The sequence below is a fragment of the Dermacentor variabilis genome, chromosome 1, assembly GCF_050947875.1.
Source record: "Dermacentor variabilis isolate Ectoservices chromosome 1, ASM5094787v1, whole genome shotgun sequence".
NCBI lineage: Eukaryota > Metazoa > Arthropoda > Arachnida > Ixodida > Ixodidae > Dermacentor > Dermacentor variabilis.
Window position 1 is genome coordinate 227,869,164 of NC_134568.1, and position 6,375 is coordinate 227,875,538.

Consider the following 6,375-nt stretch of genomic DNA (forward strand, 5'->3'; position numbering starts at 1 on the left):
TTGACGGTCTCACGTTGGCTGAATAACATGGTACCTATATTGTGCTAACAGTGTGCTTTGCATGTTTTAACATAAGTTCTTCGGTGGCTCCGATCTGTCCGAAGTCAAAATAACAGGCTTACGAGTAGACCTGGACTTGTAGTTTTGGTGCGAATTCAATTCTAGCATTGACATGCACTCTGCTTTCATGTACGATTATTAGTTACTAATTTCTCGCGTGGTACGTTTACCATGAATAACGTTAACTGTAGCCTTTGTAATTACGTACGTGTATTGAAGAAGGCCACGAAATATTGGATCAAGCTGTATGAAGAATAGATATATGCATGTAGCTTACAATATGTAACGAGCGTTCATCTCCTCTCGAACTGCCGCAATTCCACAGTAATGCGATATAATGAATCAGTGTTTGTGGCGGCGGTTTAAAATAATTACGCAAGATATATAGTGATATAGAAACTATGCGACGTGCCACTATCCAGCTTGGCATTCCGAATGTTCTGTTAGGACATTGGGAAATGGTCTTGATGCGTTTTTCGGCCAATTTATACTAGCGTAGTTGGCTCCCAAGTGTGGCCCGATTGCGGTTCTCATGTTTCATGTTGCGTCATGAACGCAGCTTGCACCGCACTAGTACCCAACATGGCAGCCACGAAAACTCCGGCGGAGGCTTTGTATGGCGCGGCTGAGCGCTGCCGCGCGGGCCCTATGTCGAAGGCGATATGCGATAGGTAGAGTCTATGCGCACCGAGCGCTGATAGCTTCGTGTGCGCTGTGTTCTCGCCGCTTAGTTTGCATCCAAGTGAGAGGCAGCACGAAGGTCAATTCGCTCACTGTTGCTTCCACTCTTCCTCACGCCAGCATCATACATACCAGCGTTTTGACAGCGAGTGTCCGTGGTCATCAAGTGAGATGTGTTTATGTTTGCCTGTGCATGCGTGACAACATGCTTGTAAATTTAGTTAGCGAATGATAGTTTATACAGTATAAGTTTATACAGCCGATTAAATTAGTATGTGACTTCTAAAGGAATGAAAATGGAAGAGAAAGTGCAGCGCCTGAACTGTCTCGCTGCGGGGACACCTCAACAGTACTGCATAGGGGAGGGATGAGGGGAATACACAAAGGAGGAGGCCTTTCCAGTAGGGCGTTTTTAGTAGGCCTACCGCCCGAACGCGAAATGCAAAACACCCGACCCGTGACCCGGGTGCACGTTAAAGAACCCTAGGTGGTGCCTCATAATCGGATCGCGGCTTCGGCACATAAAACCCAAGGATTTCATTTTTTAGTTAATATTTTTGATGTATTTTGCCACTACGCCTGTCATGGAGGGTACCTGCCAAGAACGAAGCGATCGACCCACGCGAATAGGTATTGACACGTGTACTTATTTATCATTCTCTCGGGGACTGCATTTCACCCGCTAACAACTTAGTGTTATCGTTCAGGGCAAAACACGCCTGCATGATTTGGAACTTACTCGAAGTGTTGATTCTACCTGTTGTGTATTTTCTCGCCGAATCTTGTGTAATCGGACTATGCGCGACACGAATTGTGTAGTAATTTCTGGAAAGCACGCGGGCCGATGATTACCCTGAAGCCTTCGAAGAGTCGTGTAAAAGCCGACGCGCCTGAATCGCTGATCAGATTTCGATGATCGCGGACTGTCCTTGCTACTATCATTGTACTTCGAGCGTCATTCTGTGGGCAGAAGGTCGCCCGATAAAAAGTTAGTTTCGTCATCATCATCATCAACCTATTTGAAGTCCACTGCATGACGAAGGCCTCTCCCTCCGATCTCCAATTACCTCTGTGCTGCGCCAACCGATTCCAACTCGCGCCTGCGAATTTCTTAATTTCATCACCCCATGCACCTAATCTGTTGCTGTCCTCGACAGCGTTTCCCTTCTCTTGGCACCCATTCTGTAATCCTAATGGTTTGCCGCTTATATAACTAGCTACGCATTACGTACATGACCTGCCCAGCTCCATTTCTTTCTCTTAAAGACGATTAGAGTATCGGCTATGCCCGTTTGCTGTCAGATCCACACCGCTCTCTTCCTGTCTCTTAACGTTACGCCTATAATTCTGCCGAGCCGCACTGCGAAGCGGCAAGTAACGTTATAATAATAATAATAATATTTGGGGTTTTACGTGCCAAAACCACTTTCTGATTATGAGGCACGCCGTAGTGGAGGACTCCGGAAATTTCGACCACCTGGGGTTCTTTAACGTGCACCTAAATCTAAGCACACGGGTGTTTTCGCATTTCGCCCCCATCGAAATGCGGCCGCCGTGGCCGGGATTCGATCCCGCGACCTCGTGCTCAGCAGCCCAACACCATCGCCACTGAGCAACCACGGCGGGTGCAAATAACGTTATGTTACGTGCGCCTCAGTGTCACGGGTCATCCACTGACCAAAAGCTGATGCTTCGCCATTACAGTCTGTATCCGCCACTATGATCCCGTTTGGACAGAAGTTTAGGCGGCCTCCTCAGTTTTTGCCACGTAGAGAGTGATATTTACGCAAAGGTACATTTTGAGGCCCAAGAGAGGCCAAATTCCCCTGAAAAAAAAAAATATTCCCACAGAGGTAAAATTCCCAACAAAAAGTCCATATTTCTCGTGTGGACTTTTTGAGTTGCGCAATTAAATGCGAGAAAGCAATCCTCGTTCTGACATATATGGCTGACCGCTAAAAGTGGCAGCCACTTGTTTCCCATTGTTTGCCAATCATCAGCTAGTGCTGCTTAATTGGGTCGTTCCGCACACCTATTTTTCCGTAAAGCGCGTGGCAAAATTTAACCACCAAGCGCGCAACCGCAAGGATGATTTCATTAAAACCATTTAGGCCAAATATGTGAGCCAGCTTAATCATCATTCACCGCTGCACTGTGGCTCGCGCACGTTACAAGACCCCTGGCGTCAGCTAATTGAAAAGAAAACTAGCAACATAATAAACAAAACAACTGAACAAGCAATTAAAGTTAACTCATCCTTTCCTCGCTGCGCGAGCTATGGCTCGCGACGTTGCGCGGATTTAGCAAATGGCTGCTTCTGCGCGCCGTTCTGTAGCACTCGGAGACTGGTTTTCTTATTCCTTTTCTTTTCCTTTTTTTCCCTCCTTTTGACAGCACGGCTCTTCTATATATGGCCATGTTAAGTGTCTGTCTATTCGACAGAGCTTGTCAACGTGGACCTTTTTAACTGGGGCGCCGCCGATTATCATGATTAATGATATGACACCCCTTTGAAACGGGGCGACAACAATCACCTAGCCTGCTTGAGCTAATCAAGTTTTAATACATTAATTGCAGTGTAGCATTTTGCGTATCTCTACTTTATATTCTTTAGCTTCATTAAAACCTTTTTCTCTTTATTGTAAAGGTGTACAGATATGTCTTTAACGATCCCGGCGCCATCTCTCTATTGCTTCCCCGCAGGGGCGTCTGCTTCAGCAGGCGTTTGGTCTGTCGTGACACCACGTGCCCGAGCACATGAAGGTTGGAACCTCCCGCGTGTCGCCGTGCGCGGCTTGGCCGTGTCTGGGGAAAGGGGTATCCTGGGGGTTTAGCCGACGCCGATTGTTCGGACGTTTAAGGCTCCCAGGCGGAGGCAACACACTTAATTCGGTCTCTGCTTCACATAGAAGGCACCTCCAGACTGACCCACCTGGAAGAAATCGGCAGTCGCCTTTTCCTGTCCTCCTTTGCAATTGTTGCTTTCTCTCTTGCTGTTTTTTCTTTCCTGTCTTCTTTTCACTACTTCTCACTTCTGAATTTCCGGGCGGCAAGGGTTAACTTGGTGCAGTAATCCAACCTTGGGTATTTTATATTAGGTTATAGCGGCAATGCATGGCTGGCGTCTGCAGGTACTCTTTCAACCTTGTAGCGCCCCCTTGTTAGGCTCGGTGGTGGGTGGCCACCATTTCCCACGAACTTAATTCCCAAGGATTAGATGGCAAACGCTCCCCCCCCAACTCTTCTTCAATATCGCCCTCCGAAGAGATGTGTGCATCGAAGCAACATTCCAGTTCTTTTTGAAGCAAAACGACGAGACCTTTCCAAAGTGCCACGTCCTTCACATTGAAGGCGACACAACTGTTAGAAAATGGTCACCTTTCCTAGCATCCAAATTCCTAGCAAACCTAACCTAACTAACCAACTAACCTAACTACAAAGCCTCAAAGATGGCAAGCGATGGCAAGCTTCTCCTCGAACTGGCAAAGAAAGAGCAACTTGAAAAGCTCGCTGAACTCACCAGTATCGGTGACTATAACGTGACAATCTTTGCACACCGCTCACTCAACACAAGCAGAGGAGTAATATCAGCAGAAGATTTCTTGAACCTTAGTGACGAAGAGCTCCTTGAAGGATTCCAAGAGCAAAACGTCATTAAAGTACAAAAAATAACACTCTGGCGAAAATACCCACAGATCCCCGCGAAACACGTGATACTAGCTCACTCTTGATACGAGTGCTGCGCCCAGTTTACTTGATACAGGATATATGAAAATCAACGTGAGACCGTATACATACCGAGCCCGAGGCGGTGCTTCAAGTGCCAGAGGTTCGGGCATGCATCACAATCATGTAGAGGAAAAGAAACATGCGCGAAGTGTAGTGCCAACGACCATCCTTCTGACAATTGCAATGCTGCTGCACAATGTGTCATTTGCAAGGGAGACCATCCAGCCTGCTGACGGAGCTGTCGTTGCTCGAAGAGAGAAAAATAAATAATTGCAATCACGGTAAAAGAAAGAATCTGACTCCATGAAGCGAGGAAAAGGCTCGGGCTTTTATTTCAAATAAGCTATATGCCAGTGCGACGCGGCAGGGGGCGGCGCCGCACCTTCGGGGGTCTACAGGGCATATGGTATTCCTGTCGAAACTCCATCCGCCCCTTTGGTGGCTGCAGCCAGTGCTGCTGCATCATCATCGAAGACGGGCCAGCGGACCGCAGTGCCCGAAACGTGCGTCTCGGCGCCTGGCTCTCGATCGTCCAGCGCCTCGGATAAGGCGATGGAGGTCGACTCGAAATCCCCGGTGTCATCGACGCCGAAAGATCCGCGCTCTTTGGAGTGTACCAAGAAGAAGAAACTTGCTGTAACTGCGCCGAAAAGGGGGCCTGAACGAATACCGCCACTGATGAAAGCAACCAACTTTTTAATACATGTCGCCTACAAGGTCTAAGCTCACACACATAAGTAAATATCTTCAATTCTATTGAAATGGCTTTCATCATTCATCTGAAGTGCAGAGGCCTAATCCACAATCTGGGCGATGTCAAAGCCATCATAAATAAGTTATCGCCAGTAGCATTACGCCTTCAAGAAATGAACTTCGGCCCCAAAAGTACACATTTTCTTAAAGGTTTTACTGTCGTAGGAAAGGATCGCGAACACTCCAGCAGCCTATCAGGAGGATCTGTCGCTATTTTCGTGCAAGGCTGTATAGCCATCACCGTTTTATCGTGCAAAACTGTCATCATCTGTTCACTTTACGCTCCACCCCATACCCATTTCACAACCCGAGACCTGGAAAATTTAACAGACCAATTGCCGGAGCTTTTTGTTTTAGTAGGAGATTTTAAGGCTCATTGCCCTCCTTGCGGCACCGATAAAACTGACCAAAAAGGGCAACTTATCGAAGATTTCATTTTAACAAATAACATTTGTCTTTTGAACTTAGATGCGCCAACATAATTTTTACCCAGCTCCCGTAATTTTAGTTGCCTTGATATTAAGCCTTTTGCTCACCTTCTGTCTTTACCGATTTTTAATGGCAAGTACTGGACGCCTCATATGGCAGTGATCATTGACCTGCCATAAACTCCCATCACCGCTACCAATAATACCCCAAAAAACCGCGCCATTGGAAACTGCAAATGGCAGGCTGGTCTGTTTTCTCGGAAAATACCAAGCTGGAAGAACTCACTTTTACGGAACTAAGGATTGATGAAATCAATGAAAAGTTTACTCAGTGCGTAATTGCCGCAGCTGAAAAGGTTATTTCTCAACCCCTTCTGGCGTTGTTCGGAAAAGGCTGAATCCCTGGTGGATACAAGAATGCACGGAAGCAAAAAAAGAAAGAAAAGCAGCAAAAGAAGGCCTGGGGCATCTTGCGTAGATACCCAATGCATTGCTACTTCCTTAACTTCAAACAAGCCGAAATGAAAGCCCAATACATCGGAGACAAGCCGAAAAATTGTCATGGCAGAAATACGTATCCGCAATCAATAGCACTATCACATCCAAAAGGATGTGGGAACAGGTCAGGAAATTTAGGGGGGACTACTCATCATACACGATACCCTTACTTACACCTTCAGGCACCCAGACAACACTACAGGAACAAGCGAATACACTTGGGGAG